The sequence below is a fragment of the Talpa europaea genome (genome assembly GCF_964194135.1).
Source record: "Talpa europaea genome assembly, chromosome: X".
NCBI classification, from domain to species: domain Eukaryota; kingdom Metazoa; phylum Chordata; class Mammalia; order Eulipotyphla; family Talpidae; genus Talpa; species Talpa europaea.
In genome coordinates, this window is record NC_140081.1 from 26,939,578 (window position 1) to 26,951,898 (window position 12,321).

The window sequence follows — 12,321 nt, forward strand, 5'->3', positions numbered from 1 at the left end:
GATGGTCCCTGGAGGTTCTGGATCCCTAGTGTACATGCACCTTCTCCCAGTTATTCACTCAAATAGTAATCTAGGTATCTAGGTGTTGTTGTGAAGGGATTTTGCAGATGCAATTAAAGTCTCAAACCAGTTCACTTTAAGATTATCCGGGTGGACTTGATCTATTCACATGAGCCTTTACAAGCAAAAGTTTTCTCCCAATGGTTACAAAAGGGAATGTCAGAGAAACACTTGCTGGCTGCCTGGAAGAAAGCAAACATTCACATGAACTGCCCCTGGGGCCTCTAGGAGCTCAGAGCGGTCCCCAGTCATCAGTCAGCAGGAATAAGGGGACTTCATTTGACAACTGCCAGGAAATTACTTATGCCATCTTCCAGTATAATTGGAAGAGTCCCCAAAACCTCACAGGAGAACTACAGCTCTGGTAGATACTTTCATACCAGACTGGCCAGAACCTGAGCACAAAATCTAGTCACACTGTGCCGAAATTCTAACCTATGGAATTGTGAGATAATAAATGTGTGTGTGTGTGTGTGTTTAAGGCACTGAGCTTGTAATCATTTATGTAATGATAGAACACAAACAGAGAAATCATTTCTCTCTATAACCAGTATAGAATTTGTTAAGAAAAGGCCAAGAATGGATGGAAACAAATTTTGCTATTTTAATTTATTTCTGACCCCAAATTTAATTAAAATATAACTGTATCTTTAAAAGTTTCAGAATGTCATACAAAATAAAAATTGGAATCCCAATAGTGGTAAGGAAGCTGCGGTATATAATGGCAGGGTTTGGGGGGTGGTTGGTGAGCTCCTGCAACTCCAGTCGTGGGAGTCTAGACTTAGTCTTGAGGAATTTCTGATGCCCTGTGCAGAATTATAGATATATGCTCAGTTAACAAGTTCTCTGGGGATGAAGCTCATTTATAGAAGTCAGTTTTAAATAACAGGAACTGTTTGTGATAAAGCAACAAAATAAACTCTCACTGTATAAAGGTGCACACTGGACATGACGAAGGCAGGATTCTTGGTACATTCTAATTGCTGACAGAAAAGACCTCTGGGCAGATAAAGGTTGAAGGCTGTCTCTTTGCTTTCAGATTATCTAGCAGTATGCTAGATGCACCAGAAGTTAGCAAAATTTTTCTGGAAAATACCAGATTTTTAGGCTTTGAGGGCTGTGAGATCTCTGTTGCGACTGCTTAGCTCTGCTGTTGTTTATAATCTGAGCATGGCTACATTCTAATAAAACATGATTAACAACAGCAGGTAGTGGGGAGGATATTATCCAAGGGCTGTAGTAGTTGGCTGACCTGGATCTAGATGGGTGAAGAGGGTCTGAACTGGTGGTAACATCTGGGGGAATAGAAAGGATAGTATTTGAGAGAAGTTATGAAACTAGAGCTCACAGCTCAGACAACTAGGTAGCTTTGAGGGGAACTTAAGTACAAAAATCAACAATGATGTAAGAAAATAAATAAATAAATAAATAAATAAATAAATAATAGCATCATTAAAAAAAAAGTTCTAGTATGGGAGGACAGCGTCCCCACTATCTGAGATTGGCAAACAGAGATGGAAGGTGGAAAAGGTGGAGTGTGTGTGTGTGTGTGTGTCTGTGTCTGTGTGTGTGTTGTGATACAGTGTGGAGCAAATGGATTAGGTATTGAAGTAATAAATAGGTGCCTTCAGAATATTTCTTTGGAAAGTTCTACAAGGCTGTTAGAAGTATAAAAGTAAAGAGCTAGAGCAAGTGGGGGGAGGGGGAGAGATTGGGGCGATTTGGGAGTTATCTTCATGGAGGAGGTGATACATCTTGAAGTCATGGGTGTAGGTGAGATCACACAAGGAAAGTTTGTAGAATGCAAGCTAATTTATATAAAAGTGCTCTTTAAACTGTAAGGCATTAAACAAATGTAAAATATTCTTATTATTAAATGTGACAAACAGAAGCATAAAAGGCAGTAACAACTGTTTTATGTCTCAGAATCCCTGCTAGTTCTCAATTATTGCATTTTCATCCTGTGATGGCCTTTGAACAGTTCCTTTTTCCTCCCCTTGTGTACACACTGAGATTACAACGCATTAAACATTATTCATGTGGTGGCATAATGCTTCCAATGCCCACCCCCGCTCCCCACCCTCACAGATACTCTCAAACCTCTTCTGGTAGGCACAGACTTCTAAAAGGGGTGGGATACAGACACAGAAATGCTGCTTTGATATTAGGGACCAATGCTCAGAGTTTTATTTAAATGAAGAATGAGGCAGCAGGTTTAGAGGTATCAATATTTAATCACTTTGACAGAATGTAGAGGCAGAGTAGACCTAAGAGATAAAATCACGTTAGATTTGAGGAAGCCCTGATTCCTTGAATATACTTTTCCATCAGGAGTTACTTTTCCCTTAATCTCATAGACAGCAGTACTATCCCTTAAGCAGGCTTGACATCCATTTCCAGGGCATTCAGTTATTGCTGTTGAACAAATGATTCCCGAGTGTGGTGGCTTAAAACAACAACCATGTTATTATATTTTATGACTTTATGTGTCTGGAATTTGGATATGGTTTGGCTGGGTGATTCTTCTGTAGTGTTTAGTGAATGTCATTTGTTAGGGTTTAGTTGATGGATGGATTGGTCTAAGACATCTAAGACAGCTTCACTCAAATGTCTGGCACTTTGATCAGATGACTGGAAGGCTGGGCTTAGTTGGGGCTGGACACCAGTGTACCTACATAGAGTCTCTCCAGCATGATGACCTTAGAATAGTCAGCTTTTTTACCTAGTAGCTGAAGGTCCAAAAATGTATGATCTGACAAGCATGGTATATACTGCATGGGCTTTCATGACCCAGCCTTGAAGTCACCATTGTGTTAGTTCTGCCCTATTCTATTGGTTGAAGTGCTCATGAATCTTTGACTCTGCCCAGTAAGCACCACCTTAAATGGGAGAAATGTCAAGTGATTTGGAGGTATGTTTTGAAAACACCCAAAAAGCCATCTGCAGAAGGATATGCCCTTTGATGATGACTCAGATTATATGGATGCTAGGAAGCCCTTCCCTTCCCAGGTCTAGCATTTCGTGGAATAAAGGAGGCTTCGGCATTCCACATAGGTTGCATATTGGTAAGATGAGTTCCCTTACCCAGAGGAAGATCTTGGGACCAGTTTATTTTGGGAATTATTCCAAGGAACTGGATGGTGGGCTGAGAACAGTGGAGCAGAGAAGGAGGGAAAGCCATTTGTAGTGTGTATTGTTGAGTTGGTTACTGATGGGGACTGCTGGGGCTCAGTCCTGCTGAGATCTTCTGAAGAGCCATGTGGTTGCCCCTCAGAATTGTCTCTCTGGGAGACAGAAGATAAACTTATCATCTCCCATCACCCATTGGTCAAGGGTTACTCCATGGGTTGCTGGCTTCCTCTTCCAGCACTACTGTGCATAAGTCTTGGTGGTAGTCCATATTGTTGCATCAGAAAGATCCTGGGTCAGACAGCCAGACACATAGTGAGCTGAATTGAAATGCTGTCAAATTACATGTGCATGAAGCTTGTTGCCATAGCAACAGATGGGGTAAGATGTGAGTCGGGAGCATGTGAGATGGTCACAAGCAGTACCTGATATGCATGTACGTGCTTCAACTTCCCAACTAAGCTAAGTAGACAAGCTTTAGAGGGGGCTAGACAGCAGAAGCAGACACAGTGTAGCTTGTTTGAGTTTTTTGCCTTCCCCTGCATTCCTGACTGGGACTGAGCATGCAACTGCCAGGATACTCTTAAGCATCTGTACTTATCTTTACTCTTAAGGCTCATGCCACCCATTCTGGAAGAGCTTACATCAGTAATTGATGAACTGTTTAAGAAAGTTTGCAAAGACCAGAATTTCCTGCTTCATGAGCAACCAGCCCTAGTATGGGCCGCATCCTTATTCCAGAGGAGAAATCAAAGTCAGTGTCCAGTCCAGGTGTCCCCAAACAATGCTCCTGCCCCCCAGCTCTGCAGTGGACAGGAAAACCCATTCTCTATGGAGACAGACTAATAACCATTCTCTGCTATCTACTCCCAAGAAGAGAGTTGACACCCATAACACACATCACCATGGCTGGTGATGCTTATCACTGTTTCTGTTTGACAGGATCAATCAATGGATGGAAATGGACGGAGCAAGATCAGTGAAATCTTAGGGCTAATTTCAAGGCTCCTTGTGAGGGAGATAAGCTAAACGTATTCAAAACAAACCCATGTGTGAAATCTGTATTTCTATATAAAAGAAAGGTGTTTCATTTCTTTACAAAAGGAGTCTCCAGGGGACTAATTTGCCTATTGAGATCTAGGGCATTTGAGATGTGGTTTTGTTTTATTGAAAGCATAGGTGTGTATGGCATGCTCTATTGAATCTCAAAATGCTTCTACACCATGGATATTTTGTTTCAGCAAAAGCTTTTGTGTAAGTTTAATAAGTGAATCAGATGCAAAAGGGTTTCTCAGCTTCAAGTTGGGGATAGGGAACTATAATTGCAGATTCTTATCTTGATTTCCCTTCATCCTTCTACTTTTCTTGACCCTTTAGAGATAAGAATACACCTTGTAGAGCTCCTAAGATCACAATTTGGGAGTCTCTGGTATGGAGCTTGAGTTCAGATCATGTCCTGCAGTAAGCAATGGAAAATTAGATGACAGGGGGGTAAAGAAATGTGGAGTTATTTTTCTTCCCTCATCAAGAAGCTTGGAAGAGAGTAGCTGTCATGGTTTCGGCTATCTCAGTCCTTTCTCTAGTTCTGCTATGTTAATTTCATTGATTTGTGGCCTTATGTTTACTAAAGAACTGCATCATCTCTGGGCATCGCATGTGAGTTCATGGCAGAAAAGAAGCTGAAGGGGATTTTTTTTTTCCTTTTTGTGGGTCTAATTTTTGGAAGGGAAGGTAAGTGACATATTACCAGAAGATTGTCTTTTAGATCTCACTAGCCAGAAATAGGACATGGGTTCATCAGTGATCAACACCGACCAAAGGCCATGAGAGGACCACTTAATTCAATCATTATTCCCCAAGGGAAAGAATGGGGCTTCTCTGAAATCATAGACTCTCCTATTTCTTGAACAAGCTGGATCTTATTAGCTAGGAAACAGGAAATGGGGAGGCACTTGGGTAGGCAATCGCATGGACAACAAGCTGTCAGATCTATGGGCCAGGAAAACTGATTTTGAGTTCTAACTTGGCCCCTTAACTTACCTGGAAACATTGCATAAGCCAATTAACATGACCTGGCTGCAGTGGCCGCATGTGTAGGTTGAGGAAAGTGGACAACCTGAACGACAAGTTTCCTTCTAGCTCCTACATTCAATGCTTCTGTGAAATTTTATTAACTTCTGTGATGTTATGGCCAAACCAAAACTAGTTTGTCATTGAAACAGAGGCCCTAATGGAGCTGTTCTGACTCTAGGAACCAGTGACTTATATTTTCTTCAGTAAATTATGCACTGTGGATTTTGAAGAAATTCCAATTTTTTGACTTTTGAGGAAAAACCAGCTCTCAGCTCCCTCCTTCCCTCAGAGAGTTAAATTATACTTGAATACTAGAGCTTTCTTCCATGTCATTCTTCCTTAGTTTTTCATCATAGAAAAAAAATCTAACTTCCTATTTGTTATAAAACTCCTTCTAAGAAACAAGAAATTATTTCTATCCCTCTGTCTGATAAAATCAAGTGTCTGTCTTTTTAAATATATAATCGCAATTAGTGTTTGGCTGTATTGAGTATACAATTTTCAGCTGTTGGTAACAAAGGTAAAACCTGAAGGTTCCAATTGGGTTATGCACCTGTGGTTAGCACAGTGCCTGGCCTTTAGTAATTACTCAGTAAGTGTTTTTTGAATTGATGAATTATGATAAGATGCATAAATGAGCCAGAGTAGACTAGGGTAGAATTAATTTCTCAGAGTTAGATTTTCATAGTTTTAATATCCTTGATGTTATTAAGGAGGGCATTGAAAAGAGCTTACTTAAAACATTTGATTGATAGCTTATATTATTTATACATTAGTGGATATACAAAAAGAAGTCAGAAATAGTGTGGCATGCCAATTCATTCACTATTAATTGAATGCCCCCTAGGTGCCAAGCATTCTTCTAGGTAGTATGATATAACAGCAAATCAGAGAGACAATGGTTCCAGCTCCCGGGAGCTTGTCTCTCAATGGAGGAGACAGACAATAAATAAGCAAAGTTATTTTAAGTGTTACAAAAAAATAAAACCCCCCAAAATAAAGCAGGATAATGAATGTGATAGTGAGTGGGTAGGCAGACGATATTATCTAGGGTTGTTATGGAAGGCTTCTTGGAGGAGTTGACATTTGAGCTGACCCTAAGGGAGCTCCCCATGGGAAGATCTATGAGAATAGTGCTCTAGGCAGAGGGGTAGTGAGGGAAAATGCTCTTAGGTGGTAATGAGCATGGTGCATCTGAAGGTGAGTGAGAAAACCAGTGTGGCTCAGGGGTAGAGAACAAGTTGGGGATAGTGGGAGGAGAAGTAGCCAAGTGGCAACCTATACAGAACTTGGTAGAACACGGACATTATTCCTACGGCAATAAAAATCTATTCAGGTTTTTAAGCAGAGGAAGGACATGTCTAATTTAAATTTTTGTAAGATCTTCTGTCTCCGGGGTGGAGCATGGTTTAGCCGGTGCAAAGCCAGCAACAATATTATCAGTTTGAGGGCTACTGCAATAGTTGGGAGAAGCTAATGCCTATATATAGGATAAAACTGAGCAGAAAGATGGGGGAAAGTGGATAGATTTGAGATTTCTTCTGGAAGCACAGTGCTAGGACTTGCTAAAAGATAGTATGTAGAGGTTGGTGATAGAAGAAAAGGAATTAAACTGGTTTGTAGTTAAACACAGGCCCTAATGGGGCTGTTCTAGCTCTAAGAACTGATTGCTTATATTTTCCTATAGTAATTTATGCACTGTGGATTTCAAAGATATTTCAATTTTTCACCTTTTAAGGAAAAATCAGTTCTTCATTTCCTCCTTCCCCCACACTGTTAAATTATATTTGAATAGTAAAGCTATCTTCCATGTAACTCTTCTTTAGTTTTGGCTTTTAGGTTTTAGGCTGAAGCTACTGGGAGGAAGGGGTGAATTTTTTCTGGTAATGGGACAATGGTGGGGAGAGGCACTGAGGTGGGGGTGGTGGCTGGTAGTCAGAAGTTCTGACTTGGAAATGTTAGATCTGAGCTGCCTCACAGATATCTACATCTTAGAAGTCTACTTTGAAGCAGGGACTTTACAAAGGAATCCTCTTAGGAATGCAATGGTTAAAGACAGAAGAACAAGGATTAATCTTTAACAAACCCTCAATAACAGAATCCCCACAATGCTGTGCCTCCTGCAGCCTCTCTTCTTAAGTAGTCAGAGATAACTCTTCCAACGTAATCTCCCTGATCAAGAAAATAATTGAGAACACACGTTTAAGACCTTCAGTATGGGTTTCCCTAATCCCCTCTTCACCTTTTTGTTCAGTCCAAGTGCTTACGTCAGCAGAAAATCTGAGCAAATAGAGACAACTTTGTAGAGAAATGAGTTGTGGGGAAGTTTGCTAGGATTACCAAGATTAATTGAAAAGAAATGTCTTCAAGTAAGCACAAGATAAAATACCAGATGGAAGCAGGGAAAAAAGAAAGCCCCTAAGGTTATGTTTTCATTTAAATAAAGTGGAAATATGCAAATAGGAAATTTTATTCAAAATTTCTCATTTGGTGAGTCTGTTCAAATAAAATCTGCATACTTTTCATTATAAATTGAACAGAATGGGCACTGAGTGTCTTTGAATTTGGTATCTGAGTTCTATTTCTTTTGACGTAGGTAGAAGGTATGAGTGCTAGGACCTGCCAGGTTTCAGATCTCACAGGCCCCATCAGGTGTCTGAGGTAGTGTGAAGGCAAGGTTGATTTGATACTGCTCTACCCATGATGCTACATGGTCCTAGAAAAACATGAGGCTTTTCTTAGAATCTTCGGGTCTCTGGGTATGTTGTTGAGAATCCTGTTACGGCACACTTTCTCAGGCAAATGAACTGCTTTATTTTTTAGACCTCCTCGTGTCTAGGTTATGGCTTAATGCATCCTTGAGTAAGGGCTATCTGCTGGGTGACCCCTTGGTTTCTTAAGTGTTTCTTCTTCATTCCTCTAGCAGGTGAAGGCTGCTTAACGGGGGCATGATCAGAGTGCAGGCGCTTGATTTTGACAGGCATGCCCACAGCAGTCTTGAAATTTTCTCAAGGGTCTCATTTCAATGTGACACATACAATTAAGTATGCTGTTGTTTACGTAGTAGTGTTGTATAAAATTGTGAGTAGTGACCCATTAACATATCATGACATGGGTTTACTGATATTGACCAGATATTAAAGAGAAAATAAGATAAATAGAATAAAAATATCAACGTGCATTGTGCATAGAAAGGGCAAGTATCATTTCATGAAACTTCATTATAGATATACCTGTATGCCTGGGTCACGATGGGTAATGTATTTGTAAGGTCAGGAAGGACCACAGTGCAGGTTTTCTGAGCCCATGCAGACCGGGTAAAGGAGGAGTCAGAGTCCTCAGTGGCTTTTTGCAGGTCTTTTTATTGGGATTTACCCGGTACATGGCAGGCAGGGGTGCTGGGGGGCCGGGAGGCTGGCAGGCCTCCCAGCCCCCAGCAAGTCTTCACTCTATCTGGGCTCTCCAGCGTTCTCTGCTTCTCTCTTGGCTTCTGCTGCTTCTTTCTCGGCTTCTCTTTTGGCTTCTGCTGGCGTCCCCGTGACCCTGCCCTTAAAAGCCCAGTCTTAGCCCAGGTGAATCCCATCTACCTATGCCCACACCCTACTCCAGGTGCCCGCCATCAGGCATGCATTCAGGACCACAAGGATCCATCATCTATCCTGATGGCGGGAGGGCAGAAAAGCCTGACTTTTTTTCCTTACCCGACAGTATTATTTTTTTAATTTCAGATTGTGGTTAAAAAGAAAGTTTTAGAAACTCTGTCCTAAAGAGTGGGGGCTGAGAATGTGGCCTCTGTGGCTAGAAGATTCATTGAGAAGCAGGTAGTCTCCATAATTACCAGCTGTGATTGTGGGCAAGTTGCATAATATCTTTGGATCTCAGATTCCTCTTCTGTAAAGTGGGGATAAAGCTAGATCCTGCTTTAAAGAATTAGGTTTATTGAGAGGATTAAAGTCTTGACTATAAAGCCTGATACACAATGTGTCCAATAAATAGCAACTATTATGATTATCTGTGAAAATTGTCTATTAATTTGTTGTGGGTGGGGAGTTGTAACTAAAATGAGTCATGCAGGCCTGCTTCCAGAGTAGAAAAGGGGTGTGGTCCCAACAAGTCTTCTTAAGTCCCAGTGTTTGCTATTGCCTTTTCATCTGGAACAATTCTGATGCCTTATTTTGAATCCCTTGTTTGAAAGTCAAGACTCCCTCAATGGGAACACCATTTTTAAGATCTTCAGAACAGCATAAATTGGTATTTGCTCTCAATTTCCAATGCAGCGTTTGGATAGGGTTGCAACTTCCCCTAGGCTCCCTGGGCAACACAGGGTTGTGCCCCCTTGCTCTCTGTTGGGTCTCTATATTTATTGAAATAAACCTGTCTTGAGGAATTAATTTTTTTTTGCAATTTTTTTAAAGATTTATTTATTTTTTACAAGAGCTGGGGTACAGGCCAGAGGCGTGGGAGGGTGAGAGGATTCACCAGAGGCAGAGTGGGGAGCAGAATAGGCAGACTGACGAAATTCACTGCTGAGGGGAGCAGCGGGGTGAGACAGGAGAGGTCTGCTTCGCCATGTGGGACCCTTGCCGGCCAGCTGGGATTGAACCGGCGCTGCAGAGGCTGTGGACAGCTTCACAGGGCACTGCTCAACTGCCTGCGCCACCAGGGAGGCCCTCGAGGAATTAATTTCTTTCCTTCAGGCTGTGTTTCTAGTATACTCATCCTCACTAAGCTGTTCTGGAGATGCTTAACATGATTATTAACAATTTACTCAGGGATGCCCTTTTATTATCATCATTGGTCTTAACTTTTTAGACAGATTATTAAGGCATAATTTGCATATCATAAGGCTACACATTTTATGTGTACAATTCAATGAATCTAGAATGAACAATTCAATGATTTTTCAATTGATCGATTATGTAACCACCACAATCCAGTTTTAGAACATTTCTATAATCCCCAAAGATCCCTCATGTCCACCCCAGCTCCAGGCAACCACTAATCTACTTTCTAAGTAGAAAAGATATAGGTTACCTTTTCTGGACATTCCTTCAACATGAAATCGTAAAATGTGTGGTCTTTTGGGTCTGGCTTCTTTCACTTTAGTATAATGTTTTTGAAGTTCAATCACATTGTGTTAGTACTTCATTTTTTTCAATGTCCAATAGGGTTCTATTTCATGGATATACTACAGTTATTTCCTATTCCCAGTTGATAGATATCTGACTATTTCTACTTTTGGCTCTCATAAATAATAATGTTATGAACACTAGAATGCAAATCATTGTATGGACAAAATGATTTTTATAGATAGGTAAATCACTGGGAGTAGAATTATGGGTCCTGAGATAAAATTAATTCAATTTGTAATGAAATTGACAAACTGTATTCAAAATTGGTTGCACCATTTTACATTCCCACAAGCAAGTGTGAGGATCTCGTCTCTGTTACCCTTGTCAACATTTGTGATGCTGGTGGTCTGGCTTTTTGATCATCACCACTCTAGTGGGTGTGCAGTGGTTGCTCGTTGTGTTTATAATTTGAATTCCACTATTGAATAATGATATTGAAGATCTTGGCATGTAGTTATCAGACATTTATATGTTTTCTTTCTTGAAATGTCTATTCAAATATTTGCTAAAATTCTAACTGGGTTGTTTGCCTTCTTGTGTTATAAGAGTTCTTTCTATATTCTGGATACAAATCCTTTATCAGATATATGATTTGTAAATATTTGCTCTCAGTCTGCAGTTTGTCTTTAAATTTTCCTAAAGGTGCTTTTTGAAAAGCAAAGTTTTGAATTTTGATAAAGTTTAATTTATCAAGTTTTTATCTTATGGATTTGATTGTGCTTTTGATGTGGTATCTAAGAACTCTCCCTGATTCAAGGTCATAAAAAATATCTCTTACATTTTCTTTTGAAAGTGGTTTACTTTTCATTCTTAAATTAGATCTATGGTGCATTATGAGATAATTTTTATGGAGAGTGTGAAGAAAGTATCTAAATATATATATAAGATTTATTTATTTATGCAAAAATAACTGGGGTGCAGACCAGAGGTGAGGTGGGTGAGAGGATTCACCAGAAAGAGTGGGGAGCAGAACAGGCAGATCTACTGAAATACACTACTGAGGGGAGCAGCGGGCAAGACAGGAGAGGTCTGCTGTGCCATGTGGGTTGCTCCCTGGCCAGCCAGGGATTGAACTAGTGCTGCAGTGGTTGGCAATAGCTTGATAGCGCTGCACCACCTGGGAGGCCCTAAATTTATATTTTTTTTTATGTAGATATCCAATTGCCTTGGCATTATTTGTTGAGAAGGTTTTTTGTTTTTCCATCAAATTGCATTGACACCTTTGAAAAAAATCAGTTGACCATAAATGTAAGGATTTATTTCTAGAATATTAATTCTGTTCCATTGATCTATATGCCAGCACCACACTGTCTTCATTACTGTAGTTTTGTAGAACATTTTGAAATCAAGAAGTATGAGTCTTCTGACTATGTTCTTCTTCAAGATTATTTTGTTCCTTATGGGGCCCCTTTATATTTTCCTATACATTTTAAGAGGAACGTCTCAGTTTCTCAAAAAAAAAATGCAGCTTGGATTTTGGGGAGAATTGCTATCTTAATGATAATGAGATTTTCAGTCTGTGCTCATAGAAAATCTCCTCATTTATCCATATTTTCTTTCCATTTTTTATAGTTTTAGTGTACAAACTACAGATTTCTCTCACTGCATTTATACCTAAATATTTTATTCTTTTTGATACTTTCATGAGTTGAAGGGTTTCTCAATTTCATTTTCCAGGTGTTCATTATTAATACCTACAAATACAATAAATTTTTGTATATTGATCTTATATCATACAGTCTAATTGATATTGTTTACTAGTGCTAATAGTTTTTTTTAAGTGGATTCCTTGCGATTTTCTCTATATTAGACTATGTCATGTGAGAAGAGACAGTGACATCAATGAAAATGGTGAAGGAAGTCCACAAGTCTGCCTTTCAATAAAATAAATGAAAAAAAGTGGAAAAACTGTTAGACTCAACTCTTT